Below are 14,238 nucleotides of genomic sequence, written 5' to 3'. Positions count from 1 at the left end.
TTATGACAGAATTAACATTTTATGGTAGAGAAGAGAAACAAAGGATGGCCTTTGCCCTAAAATACCACACAGAGATCACCACAGACAAATGGTAACCCTGAGGCCAGGATTTCATCCCATAGCTTCAATAGAACCAGAAGAACTGTAGGTTCTTATGCATGTGACAGGAATGTGGCTTATATTGTGCTTTTGAAGATAAAAATCTCTCACAACCTCATCTTTTCACACATCTAATATGGTGATTTTTAACATGGATAAGTTTGTGTGTGGGTTTGCGAAAATTTTAAAAATAATTTTGAAGAATAACTAAATAAAAGGCAAATTGCTGTCTTTATACTTAATTTTACCACATAGAAGTAGGCATTGCGATATAGAAGTCTGCAATCTGGGAAAGAATGAAAACAATTGCTCTAACTGACCATACTTTTAATATCAAAGGGCTGGAAAACAGCAAATCCTTTATTTCACCTTCAGGTTATCTTTGTATATGTATTACTACAAAACATAAATTTGCTTACTTAGCACTTCAGTGACCTTACCTACTTTGTCAGGAAAAAAAAGGTTCCACCTTTTTTACTCCCCGAATTCACAGCAAAAATTACTTTTTAAATTTGCTTGCAGCTCTCCCTGTGCACCAAGTTCTATACATTGATTCCCCCATTGCTGCAGAGGGTGTGTCTGTTCATCCTGATGCATAGGACAATGGTGACATTAGCTTTCACTGCTGTGTGGCTGTGCCTACACTCTCACGCTCCAGAGGGGATGACCATGTGAGAAGAGCAGCTTCTGCTATGTGTTTCTGAAGCGAGTGAATACAAATTTCAAGTCTTAGTTCTTGCAGTCACTATCAACTAGCATTCTGTGTGAGGAAGAGGGATACTTCAGCCTCAGATGTCTTGTGGAGTTTCTTGAGAAGCAGTCTTCATAGATAGGTGGGAGCTATGGGCTAAGTGATCTAGTCTTGAAGGTGACACTTGAACTACAGTCTCAAATGTACCTTCATGTTCCATTCTCTTCAAATTACACACATCCTTCGACATTTCCAAACACAAGTCTGAGATTTTTATCCTGCAAAGTCAAACATTCAAGAGGATGAGCAAATGTGAATGTAGAATAAAATGAAACTGTTGGGTAAGTGACTCTGATCATGTCTTACCTTAAAATGCTACAATACCTGTAACCTTAATTCAGGTCTTCATTTTTAAAGGATAAACACTTAAGGAAGTTTGAATAGAACCTCCTCACCTGGGAAAAGGCAGATCTCAACACCTGCCAAGAAAAATTTTTCAGGTTTCTGAGAAGAGTGATCCGCAAGAACTGTTCTTTGAAGCAATTGTGATCAGGAGCCCTTAACTTCAATTTGTCTACAGGCAAAGGAATGAAAGATTTTTCCTTGAAACAAGGATAATCTTTAGTGATACCTGTTCTGTAGTCAACCTTCATTAAAAAAAAACCCCAAAAAATCAACTTCTTTCTTGATTACAAGAAGCAAGTATAGATTTACTACCGGTGTTTAGCATTCTGCTTGTTCAGAGTGAATATTGTTAAGAAATTAAGTACTTGTGTATGTTCCTGCAGGACCAGGAGCTATATTTATTTTATTTTTTTATGTTATACTCTTTGTAAAAATGACAGAATGACAGCTACATTGTCCAGAGAGAAAAGCAACAATTTCTTGTTTTGGTTTGTTTGTACATATGGTTTTTGCTTTGCCTACTAAGTTGTCTTTACCTACATCCGTAAGTTTTTTATCTTGTACCCTTCTGATTCTCCTGCATCAGAAGGAGTGGAGGAGGAGGGTGGCAAGTGAGTGAGTGGCTGTGTCAGGCTCATCTGCATGCTGCAGATAAACCATAAACCATGATAGAGATACTGGGAAGAGCATTTGGGGTTTATTTAAGACTTAATGAGGGTTGGTTAGGGGAGAAAGCAAGGGATCAAGACATTTTGGGGAGGAACAAGAATGGGAAATAGAGGGATAAGAGGATAAAAGGGATAGTGACATTTAAACATACTCATTGCTGCTCCACTTGCTTCTCTGGCCATACCATGTGCCTGGTCACCGCAGTCAGGTGGTGTTCTGTCTTCCCACTAAAATCCATTCCTAAGCAATTTCCTGGGTAAAGGGCTGTCTATGCATGCACATGTAGGCATGAGTGTCTGAGTGCCAGCTGCACCAGTGGCCTTGCACTGTTCACTTCTCTGGTGCCTCAGGATGGAGCAGGGACCATATCTCATAGGAGTCCTTCCATCCATGGTGCCAGGGACTGGCATGAGTGCAGGCGGGCAAGCTGGCTACTGGAAGCATTGGCAGCCCAGGCCAGAAAGTAAGGGATGGGGTCAACTGAAAGACCTGTTTCTATCTGTGTGTGTTTATGTGTGTGTGTGTGTGAGACAAGTGGAGACAAGAGGTTCCAGGTGACACTTACTGGGGAGCTGTAGTGTGCTTATGTTCACATGTAAGGCTGCAGGCACTGGGAGCATGTGTGCAGAGGTGTTAGCAACCATGTAAACTAAGGATCCAGGACCACTTAGGGAGGGTCTCAGTTACTGGAGCAATCCATATTTTGTTTAAACATATAGGTATGTTTCCCACCAATTGACCTTCATCCTGATGAGCCAGAGAAGGCTACAGTGCAAGGTTATTGGTGCAGTTTGTGTGAGTGGTGCATTTTTGTGTCTGAGTCCATCAACGTGGCCCAGCTATGTGCATATGTATATGAATGTGTGTATTGTATATGAGTATCTGCATAAGTAGTCCTGGATGAAGCTGGCAGTGTGGAGCTGCAGAGGTTTTCCCTTTGTTGCACTACCTGATATGCCTTCTCCATTATGAGCTTTTGATGTCATATGAACACAGTCTCATTGCAAAGAGTTTTTATTTTGTTTATAATAATAAAATCTTACCCCAGGCTCAAATTCCTTTGACTAGGAGAGAGTCTGGCTTCTTGTTTCAAATTAAAAGAACAAGAATCCCAAATACAGAATTTTTAATGGGGAGAAAGAATTCCTCATCACTTGTATTTCTGAGAGTCTCTGGCAATTCCAGAAAGTGTAAACAATTATATACTTGTTAGGCTGTATTTGAAATTAAAAAAGAATTGCCATAGATTGAACTGAGCAAACAATTCCATGGTACAGTTTTCAAGTACTTGTATCTACACAGACAATCATTTCAAAAGGCCCAGGATAACCTGAGGAGAATATCCTCATTCTACCTCAATCAGTTATGCTGCAATTGAAAAGTTGTTGTCCTAGTTCCACTGCAATTAAAACTCTGCTCATTAGTCCCAGTGAAAATTTCTTCTCTTACAACACCCCTCGTGTACTATAATAAATGAGGGGCAGACTGCTCCGGTATTGTATTCCTGTTTAATGGGCACTGATACACAGTGGGATGCCCAATATCCTCGTGGTGCTGCTGGAGTTGGACAATTAGGCTACTGGGAACACAAGCAGCAGTTTAGGACAAGAAATAATGTCTCATGTCCTATCCAGCTGAAATTGTGGGGCAGAATTTAAACAGGCAGAATCAGCCATCCAGACTGGTATTAGAGTGGACCAGAACAAAAAATCCCAGCCCAGTTTTTTTTGTATTTTCTTCCCAGGGGAGATCCAGAGACATCTAAAAAGCTTTTGTAAAGGTTGTCAAAAAAAGTTTAACTTTACTTCTGCTTGTAGACTTTAGATTTTTCTGATGACAATTTTAGTTTTCTGAGGTACTGCACAGAATTTACAATTAATTCAGGCATAAAACGCAGTAGTTAACAATTTTAGTTTACCATTTTATTCTGCATCTAGAGCTCATCTTAAAGTCATGGTGGGCTGTCTAAAGAGACTTATTCAAGAAGATAATCACAATTTCCGTAGTTAAATTATGTTACAAATCAGATCTCTACAGCCTGATAAATGATAAATTCTGTGATAAGCTTAAATTTAACTTGGAAAGTTCAATGTAGACCAAAATTAATCCTCAAATTCAAAAAGTGAAAAGTAAGTATTAATACAACATACTGCTCTTGCTCCAACTCCATGACCAAATATGATCTTTTTAAGGTGGTCCATATCATGTGTATTGACACTTTAGTTATGATTCACATTTATTTATGATTGATTGTAATGTGTTTTTAACACTGCAAACTGAGATCTAAACATAGGCTTTCAAATACATATGAATAAATCTGATATAATACCTGCACATAGTTTTTGTTGATTTCAGTATTTCACTGATCATTCCTGACCTCAGCTGTGCTCCCAAGAAATTCCCAGAGCTTCAGGATACAGCAATGCCTGTAGTGTGATAATGTTATATGAAAGCAGGGGAGTTTCCTGAGGCACAGCTCACTGGTCCCTCCCTTCTTAACCAGAGCAAATCTATCCAAGTTTGTTCACATTTATGCTGGAGCTCACACTGTACCCACCAGCCAGAGACTGAGTTCTGCGTCTCCCAGCTGACTCCTGCAATGACCTTCACTAAAGTTTGGCTGGCAGAGGGGAAGGAGCATGAAATGTAAATCTCACCAGTTTGACAACTGAAATTATTAATGTCTTGAAAAAGGAAGTGTGGTCCATTATGGTCATCAGCACCAAAACCAAAATAAAGCCACAACGAATTGTGAAAGCCCTTCAGGATTGTGTAGGTCACTTTACACTGTATATAGAGAATCATGTAGGGAGGGAGAGAGAAATTAAAAGTGACACAGAAAGGAGGAAATTACTTTTTCACATTTCTTCTGCTCAGTGCTCCTTCCTATCCCCTGCAGGGGCTCTGGGTATAGAACTGTTCAACTCATGTTTCTCACTTGTCAGCCTTGTGGCTTCAGAGTCTGCAGATCAGCCATCACGCAGAAAGCACTGTTCCCATTTATACCACCAGCTTTACCACTGTACCTGGATATGTGTTACACAGTACTTTCCTCTGGGACTGCCTTTCACTACCCAAGAGACAAGCTTGGCTGTTTGCCATTTGACAGCGGGGGGATCACTTTTTGCACTGGTCTGAAAAGCAATCACCTTCCACCTCACTCCATTGTCTGGAGGCAGGAGGGAGCTCAGCAAGAGGTCTTGTCTATGTCTTGCTCAGTTTCCATAGATAATCTTGCTAAGTGCATGCAAGAAGGAGGTAGCAGCAACCTTTATTCTGCTTTTCTCACAGCTTCTCCCATTTCAGAGCAAGCCAGTCATACATACCTTGTAACAGAAATCCTGAAGCCAGAAACCTTAACAGAATTGCTAATTACACTCTTCTGCTTGCTTGTCTTCTAGGAATTTCTTCTGTACTGCACTGTACTCCATGCACCATCACTCACACTGGAAGACCCCTAACTGAGAAGAGACAGCCTGAGTGGTTGCTAATGGAAAATAATGGAAGAATTTACCAATAAAAGGCAACATATGATAGTGCTTGTTATCTCCCTGAATATCTTGATGTATATTTATGGGAGTAGTGTGGACACAAAAATGCTGCTAGCAAGGATTTTCTTGCTAGTTTCTAAGTCCGTGAGAGACTTTTCTCTCTCACAGAAGAGGCAGCAGAGTATGTAAACAATGAAACACCTGCAGCCTTGAGAAGTCTTGTTTATACTACAGTAGAAAAATATTCTGACAATGGATGTTTTAGGATTGTAGCCAATCACCCCAAGGGGTGGCTGATCCTTTGTCCATTTACACTATGAAGAAAAATGTCTGTAAAAGAGTTTGTAAAATAATTAAATAAATCAATCTTGATGCAGAATTCCTGCCTGCTGGATCTTCTTTCCTCCTCCTCCCTACGGCTGCAGGACACGGTAATATACCCTAGCGTATGTTTTTTTAAATAGACTAGTGCTACCATTTCAGGTTTCTCTAAGCCTGACATGGACTCACTGCCATCAGGATGCTTGAGTAGGAGAATGACAAATGCATCACAGGAAGACTCGCAGAACAGGAACCATCAGAGACGACCATTTTGTCATCTGGGTGGTGGGCACAGAGGTCACACAGTTCCCTTTCTGCTACTTAACAACTGTTCTGCTCTGCAGCCAGGCAGCCAATGAATTACTCTCTTGCTTTTAATAAAAATATTTATTTACTTAGTAACTATACATCTAGCCATCTAAGAAAGGGCAGTTATTTCCAGAAAATCTTTGGGTTGGGCATAGCAATTAGATATGTTTCCTTTAAAATGTTTTTGCTTCACCTACAGCAAAACTGAGCTTCATTCTTTTATCCTGTCTGAAGTCCATGTTCAATCCACAATGCATTTGTATATTGCGAAATGTAAGATTATATTCCATCACCAGTGGAACATGAAGGATGCTGTTTTATTAGGCAATCTATTCTTAATTCTGGAAGCCATGGTGTATTAGCTCAAGCAAGCACAGCACACATGAATGACAGCAGTGAAAGCATTAGCTGAAGTCAGTTTGACCCCGAGTTTAGTTTTAATCAGATTTAACAAAGATAGATAGTTTAGACTGGAAATGGGGAGAAAAAAAAAATAAAAGGATGATGCTGATTGGAGTGTTAAACCAAATTGCTTCTCCTGTCCCTGAATGAAAACAAAAGCAAGTTTTGTTGCAAGTCCCCTGGTTTGTCTTCAGTAATGTAACATTTTGTGGAAGAGATGCAAGGGAACTGAATGCACACATAAGTCTTCTGTGAAGGGTCAGGCTGAGAGTCACAGACTCAGAAGAAAAACAAAAAGAAAGATGCAGTATTGAAGAATAGACTTGAAAGCTAGATGTGTGTATTAGCTGAGATTCCAAATGAGTTGATACACACTTAGCAATAACTATGGTTTCCCATAATGACTTACAGGAAAAAGAAGCTACATTGGGAATTACACACTATCTTCTCACTTGTTGTAAAAGAAGCAAGGGCTGACAGTATTTAGTGATAAACCTTAAGATACAGAATGATTATCTGTTTTTTTTCAAGGTGCTATTTTAAGGCCAATGCCCCCATGGACATCTATGTGACTTAATTCTTGAAACACAACTTGGTTGTTGAGTTAAAGCTAAGAAAGCAGAGCATCTTGTCCTATCGCTGGTTCATCTTCAGGCTACGTTTCATCTGGAGAGAGTAAAATTCAGTCGTATCTCAAGCATTAAAAAATCTAGTGGGTAGTATAAGGAGTGGTCTTCAGGGCATGGGCAAAAAATGTTCAATTAAAAGATTAATATAAGTGCAAAGTAAAAGGCTGTAGCAAATAGTTTTACTACCAGGAAAATCACTCTAGCAGTGAGCAAAGTGTGCATTTTCCTAGCCCTCAATTAAGGTGGTATAAATACAAAAGGCAAAATGCAACACTTGAGAGGGACAATATAGGCAAATCTAGATTTTAATATTAAAATTCTACATAATGCCAAATACAACATTTCTAATTTCACTATTCAAATTATCCCCTCAGGTTTATTAACTGGTCATCAGCTAATTTTTAGGAGGTTTGTATGTGTTTGATTGGTAATTTATATGTGATAACTCACTGGTGTGGCAAAGTTTGTCAAATTATCTAAATTTGATTAATCTAAATCATGTGACTATTTAGTTGCTATCTACTTGCATGTGTTCAAGTGAGATGACACTGCTGTTCTTAAGCAAAAACGTACTGTGATACAAGATGAGCATGTTTGTGGAGCATATTCTCACTCCTCTCTTTGGCTGCAGTTGCTGTTGTCCAGTAATGTTTTCCCCCTTATGAAGTACGTCACACCAGAGGTGCTACCACCATTGCCGATGGGCTTGGCCTTGGACAGTGGCAGATTCACCATGGAACTGTCTGGAACAGGCTCTGTCAGATACAGGGGAAGCTCCTGGCAGTGCCTCATACAGGTCACCCTGGCAGCCCCCTTCTATCAAGTCTTGCCTTGAAAAAACCAATACACTTTGATTTTTCTTTTCTTTTCTTTGTTACCTTTAAGAAAAATCAGGTTTCAGATAAAGGCTTCAGAGAAAATGTAAAATTAGTTTAGCGTGGGTTGCAGGTTACTATCCCAAGGGGTTTCAGTTGGCCGCCTGAGGCATGCTGACATGTCCCTGTGGAGAATATGGTGTACCCACAAACTTTACACTGACAAAACTTCTCCTATGCATGTGCCATATTTGGTTCATGGTTTACATGGGTTACATGAAAAAACATGCATGGGTGGTATTCAGTTATTGCTAAAGCACGTTAACCACGGTACCAGTTTAAATGGCTGGTCGTAGTTTCAGGAAAAAATTGCATTCAGACGACTTAGAAAAGCCAAGCTATATGAGGCATTTCCAGGAGATGGTGCTATTCTCAAGCCTTTTGCTTGAGCCTTGGCCTCCCAGGGAAAAGACTCAGAGGATCACCATCCTTTCCCTGCTAAGCTCCGGGTTTGTATCTTTTATAATTAAAATAACCACGAATTTGATTGGGTTCCTTAATTGCATGTTGAAGGGTCCACACTGCTGAAATCCCCCCCAAAAATGCCCTGTGCTGTCAGCTAGGGGATGGAGAAGGCTTCCTGCACCCACATAGAGGGAATCAGTCTCCACCAGAAAGGGAGTCTTAAGGGTATGAGCCTCTGGGGTTTTTTAGCTTTTGTTTTTAAGAATCAAACCCTCATGTCTTATTCTAAACAAGAAATTTAAGCCCAGATCTGTAATGTGAGTCAGCCATTGAGTCTCACAGCATCACCTCTGCAGAGAACGCCCTCCTCAGGTCCCTGTTCAATTTCCAAACAAATGCCAGTGGGAATTAATGGCTTTGAAGTAGAAACCATAACAGGCAGCAAAGAGAAGGGAGTTGCAGAAAATAACCTGAAAAGGTGATGCCAATGCGAGGAGTGCCTCTCAAAGCCTTGTCCACATTAAGCCTTCACCACCACACCAGACTACAGGTCTTTTTTGTGCCTCCAACTAAGCTGCTGGGACCAGGATTCACCCCCTTTGCCAAATGGCTACTGCTCAGATGAGTTACAGGCTACAGAAGAGACAGCTCCTATTCTCACTTTTTCCTAACAATGCTAAACCACACGTCTCCAGAAAGTGTTCTAGACACCTACTAGTCTGTTTTTCGGGAGAAAAGCTGTTTTTGTATTCTGTTATAAGCCAAGCAAGAGTTGTGAGGTAACTAAAGGTTAGGGAAATCAACTGGAAATCAGAGACTAAGTTAACAGAATTGCAAAAGTTGGATTTGGAGCATGGATGCCCATTCCCAAAGATGCCCAACCACTTGGCTGTCACTCTACATCTTATTTATTTTTGCTAGTAGCATATGGCTTCATGTGGGGACCTTGGTCATTTCCCCCAGCTTGTCCTTAAAATCAATGAACCTGTGTCCTGATGCTTAGAGCAAATCTGCCAGGCACGAGGGGAAAGTGAGGTCAAACCTCCTGACTCAAGCCATGAAGAACACAAAGGTCTTGCCTCGTCCATTGCTCCAGAAGGATGAATCTGCATTTTACATGAAGGCCAGTGCAGCAGGTCTCTGGGAACACATGAGAAATGGTCCTTTGAAAAGGCTGAGTGAGGAATCAGCACTTTTGTGAATCTTGACAAGCTTGATCTTCAGCTGCAAGATCATCCATGTATCAGCAGGAACAAAGAGCCTCCAGATATATCTAGGAGAAGTCCTTCAGGCATCAAATGAATTTCAATTTCAAAATATCAGACACTGGGAGGCTCAGACAGCAGACAAGAGGGCAGGTAGACTTTGGATAGTACTGCCTAAATCTTCTGATCTCTCAGACACTTGGTCTTTCAGCTGTAAAAAGGAAAGTAATGTTTATCTTAGGGTTTCCAGACATGCTTGAGTAATGCTCCTTCTCTTTTTTCTTATATTCACTACATTTTTTGCTACTGCTTTTTTGAATGTGCAAGAGAAATTCTTTGTTTCTGTTCCCCTAATTATAAAATCACACTGAAGAGTTAAATATATTTTAGTTGAGGTGTGTAATTGTAATTTGTCTTCTTTGGTTTCTAGGTAGACAAACACTGCTGGTTTTGGTAAAGGTTCAGAAAAGCCTCTTTGTTCTGGGAAAACATTTAAGCACACACTCCAGTTTTAAAATATATTTGAGGCTTGTTAGAGTTGTGATCAAACACTTCCCTGATGATTTCAGTGAAAGAATTGGGATATTCAGTTGGTATGTGTTTTACTTACCAGGAAAGCTTGCAACAAGAAGCTATAAACAGTGAATTAGTGAATCAATACTTTAGACCAGGAAGCTGCTCTGATTTACATTTTTTCAGCTTTTGGAGTATTGCATTAAGCTCTGAGAATGAGTCCTTGTGGATAAAGAGTGGATCATAAGAATCCATTATGAATATATTAGCTACATTGTATTTTAGCCTTGTAAAAGAATAGTTTCCCTGCTCAGCTTAAGGACTTACTGAAAAAAAAGTACAGAAGCATGTTATGCTGTTTCATGACTCCTTACACCATTTGTGCATGTGCAAACAAAATAAGAGATTGTTTTGTGTAATTTGTTCAATATGCATAAATTTGTCCATAGTTGCTCAGTTGACTTAAAAATAAGAACTGCATTTGGCTGTGTATCAACAACAGAGAAATAGATAAATGAGCAAAGCTTTTGGGGCTTTTTTTCCATGCTGGTATTGGGAAATCAAAGAACAAATGAGTTTGTTGTTTATTATTGATGTGCTTAGCAGATGGAAAACATTATAGCCACCCTGCATGAAGTCCATTTATGGTGCTAAGAAGTAGTAAAAAAAAAAAATTAACTAGTGTCTCTATCATAAAGAACCTCTGCAAAAATGAGAATTTTATTAAAAAATAAGATTTGCAGAAGACATCTGTTAAATCTTATATGTAACATTCACATGCAAGCATTACAGCTCCAGTGTTGTAATGCACAAGACTAGAGGGAACAGCTGCACCTGCACAAACTTCTCAGGTCCCTCTGCACCTGGACAGTGTGGAGGTACAGGAAAGGCGCAGTGCCTGCCCAGGTTATGGCCCCTACCTCTTCCCTTCTGACTGGGAATTTTCTGCCAGTTTACACCAATTTATGTATTGGCTTAATAACTAAATAGGACTTCTATTAAAATAAGGATATCCACTGATGTGGGAGATCTCAAGACATCTCCTCTTTATGCCAGGTACTACCCTTTAGGCTTGAATATCTTTGCAAAACTGGCCCTGTTTTCACTGAAGATTCACAGAGATTCAGGTGCATTTTCCATTGAACTTCAATATAATTAAGTTCCTTTGAAAATATCAGCTCAGATTTTTCCACTGATAGTGGAAATAGTTTGATAAACTGCAGATTTGCGTACAATAAAATAGATACAAAAAAAGCTCCATTCAAGAAATACACTACTCCTCTAACCCAAGGACAGGCTGAATACTTGTGCACCTGAATTAAACCAGAGCCAGCCAAGCTGTTCCAAAAAAATCTGTATTTTTAATCGTTAATCTTTATGGTGTCCTGACAGCATCCTCTTTATTCGCTCCTTAGGTCAGGTTTGTACATAGAGACTCAAAACCAAACACAGACATTCTGACTAGTGCTGAGTCTGAGCCAACAGTCTTTTCATGGCCTGGAAGGAAGTGCTCTCCCAAGGCACTCAAAGTCCTGACAGTCTGCCTTGGCACGGGTCAGTCCTTGTCAAGGTAGAGCCACCCCTGCCCCTAATCCCTTTGCTCCATAGGCATGGATGCCAGCACTCTCCTGTGATGGTCAGCACTTGAATGTAAAGTTATGCAAGGAGGCAAAGGCTTCAAGAAAAGCAATAGATATTGTCAGCTTGCAGTGAAATGCTGAGGTTTGGCAACTCTGACTGCACTTGAAGCTTCCCAGAGCAGAGCTACCAAGAGACCTGTACTGCTGGCTCCAAGCTCCTTAAGATCAATACAAAATTGCTGTAAGACTATTCCTCCCATCAGCTGAAGCTCCAACACAGCTCATATCAAGTCATGCAAACTATTCCATGACTGTAGGAAGTGTAGCAGAGAATTATGGATGCTCTCTGGAGGCCAGAATCCCTGACACATGTTTGAGGACTCTCAAAACATACTTTTGTAGGGTAGAAGTATTAAAAATTCTTTAAGCAATGGAGTATTCTTTATCCTTGTAGTTAACTGATGGAGATAAAACACACTGAGAGAGAAGGACCACACGATGCTCTTCTTGGACTTGTTCATTCTGTAGAGTTTTATAAAAAGATTCGGTCATTCTACATAAGCAGTTTGAAATGAGTTTTAATGCATGAACTACATTTCAAGAACCATTTCTGTTCTGCAGTTACTTTACAAACTTCACACGTTATCCCCATCTGAAGCTGGGCAGAGCTTTGCTCTCATTGGGACCAGTAATATCATAAAGCTCATAAAGCTGCTTTTAATCTCACCTCATGAAGTTATTCAGGCTGCACGTCAGGCAATGCTGCCATCTGTTCAGCTTTGCTGGTGCAGAAATGGCTTTAAACCAGCAGGTGGTGGGGTCTGAGCACACAAGCTGAGCCTGGCATCACGATGCAGGGGAGAGGGAGTCTCTATGCCACTCCTGCCCTCTCAGAATATTGTCTGTTGTATCTCACTTTCTTAACAAGTTAAGCAAATTCAGCATTGTGTCAAAATACGAATTACTTCCTTCAATAAAAACTAAATCTGCTTTTCAAGCTGTTTCCATGTTTCATTGCTTTCGTCTTTCACTGCAAGTTTGTGTGGAAGGGTACCACACAGTCTCTGGCACGTTCCTGGAAAGTTAGAGCTAAACAGCTACAACTGCTCAGAATTTCATAGGACTTCTATTACGTGGTCATGTTTTACAGTGGGAAATATTTTTAGCTGATTTTTTTTAAGTTTGTGTGCACTCTCTGAGATAAATCAAACCGTAAGCCAGTTTATAATTTCTGATAGGATGACAGAAATGGTAATGAATGTACTGAACTCAGAAAATGAACTAGCCACTAGGGGACAGGAGAAATCCTACTATTATGCCATACAATAAATAATATTTAGTATAACAAGCAAAGAGATGTCAAACCCAAATACATTGTTGTATCTCTCTGGATTAGGATAGCTCTCATTTTGTCAGGGAGCTGCCCATCAAATTTAGTTATTTGGGTGCTATAATTAAAAATTGTTTAAGATACTGCAATAATGAATGCTACAAACTTTTAAAAAAACAACTTGAAAAACTAACTGTGCTTAATTTTATCAGAGACAATATCCTTTCTCACAAACCACCTCTACAGAAAGAGACAAATTAGTGTAGATTAATTAGTGTAAAATAAATTAATGTGTGAAGACACTTACTCCCAGACATGGGAGCTAGAGTTGGATTTTCTGAAAATAAATCAACATTATCCAGAGAGAGGGAAAATTTTTAGTAGCAGAATGATCTGAAGATGTTTATGGACAGAAGGGTTTTTAGAAGAGTCATTCTTCTAAACTTTGTCTCATGCTGTTTTACAGGAAGACAAAGGAAGTCATAATCTCCTGATAAAAATTTTCAGCAGGTAACCTGATTCTGTGTTCAAAATTGAGATGCATTTTTATCCTTCAGAGAAGAAAACCTAAAAAGGTCACACATGTTGATAAACGCAGCTCCAAGAGACATGGCACAAGTGCAGTCAGAGGGTGGTGTTACACTCTGAACTCTCATTCTCCAGCTAATGCAAACCTATCTGCCCCCTGCTGTCCGGGTCCCTTCTTCCAGAAGGGAGAGGGTTTGTGGCTGTTCAAGGCTCTTTCCAAAGAGGTGCGCTGACTGAGGTTCACATTAATTGATGAAATGTTTCATTTCCCTGTAATGAATGTTTAAACAATGGGGGCTTTGCTAATGCATTTTGCAACTGCATACTAAGGTCTGTGCCAAGACAATACCACAAACATAGTCTGAAACCAACAGACGATAAATAATCTATTGCTGCTCCTGTTATCAGATATTGGCTTGCAATCTAATAGCTTTTACTGTTTTCCATTAGACTTACTGGGCATTCATTTAGTCTCTGTACTGCAGTACAGAGGTACTGCACAAAATGGAGGAAGAGGGATGGTCTGGTCTGGGCAGTTTCTCTTTATCAAGAAAATTCAGCTGCCCAGTCTGAGCAGGGGGCTCTTGATGAACAGCGCAGGAGGAGGATGCCCACCAGGCAGCATTCAAACACGTCAGCAAACAGAGTAAATAAACACCAAGCTCTTTTGCCCACCAACAGGTTCAAGACTAAGGGCATACCTGGTTCCTCCTACTCACAAAAAGAATGGCTTAAATAAATTGTGATATAAAACAATAAAAAAAGGAATATTTAGGCTACTTTCTG

Source organism: Aphelocoma coerulescens (genome assembly GCF_041296385.1).
Source record: "Aphelocoma coerulescens isolate FSJ_1873_10779 chromosome Z unlocalized genomic scaffold, UR_Acoe_1.0 ChrZ, whole genome shotgun sequence".
NCBI lineage: Eukaryota > Metazoa > Chordata > Aves > Passeriformes > Corvidae > Aphelocoma > Aphelocoma coerulescens.
Note: the sequence above shows the minus strand (reverse complement) of the source record.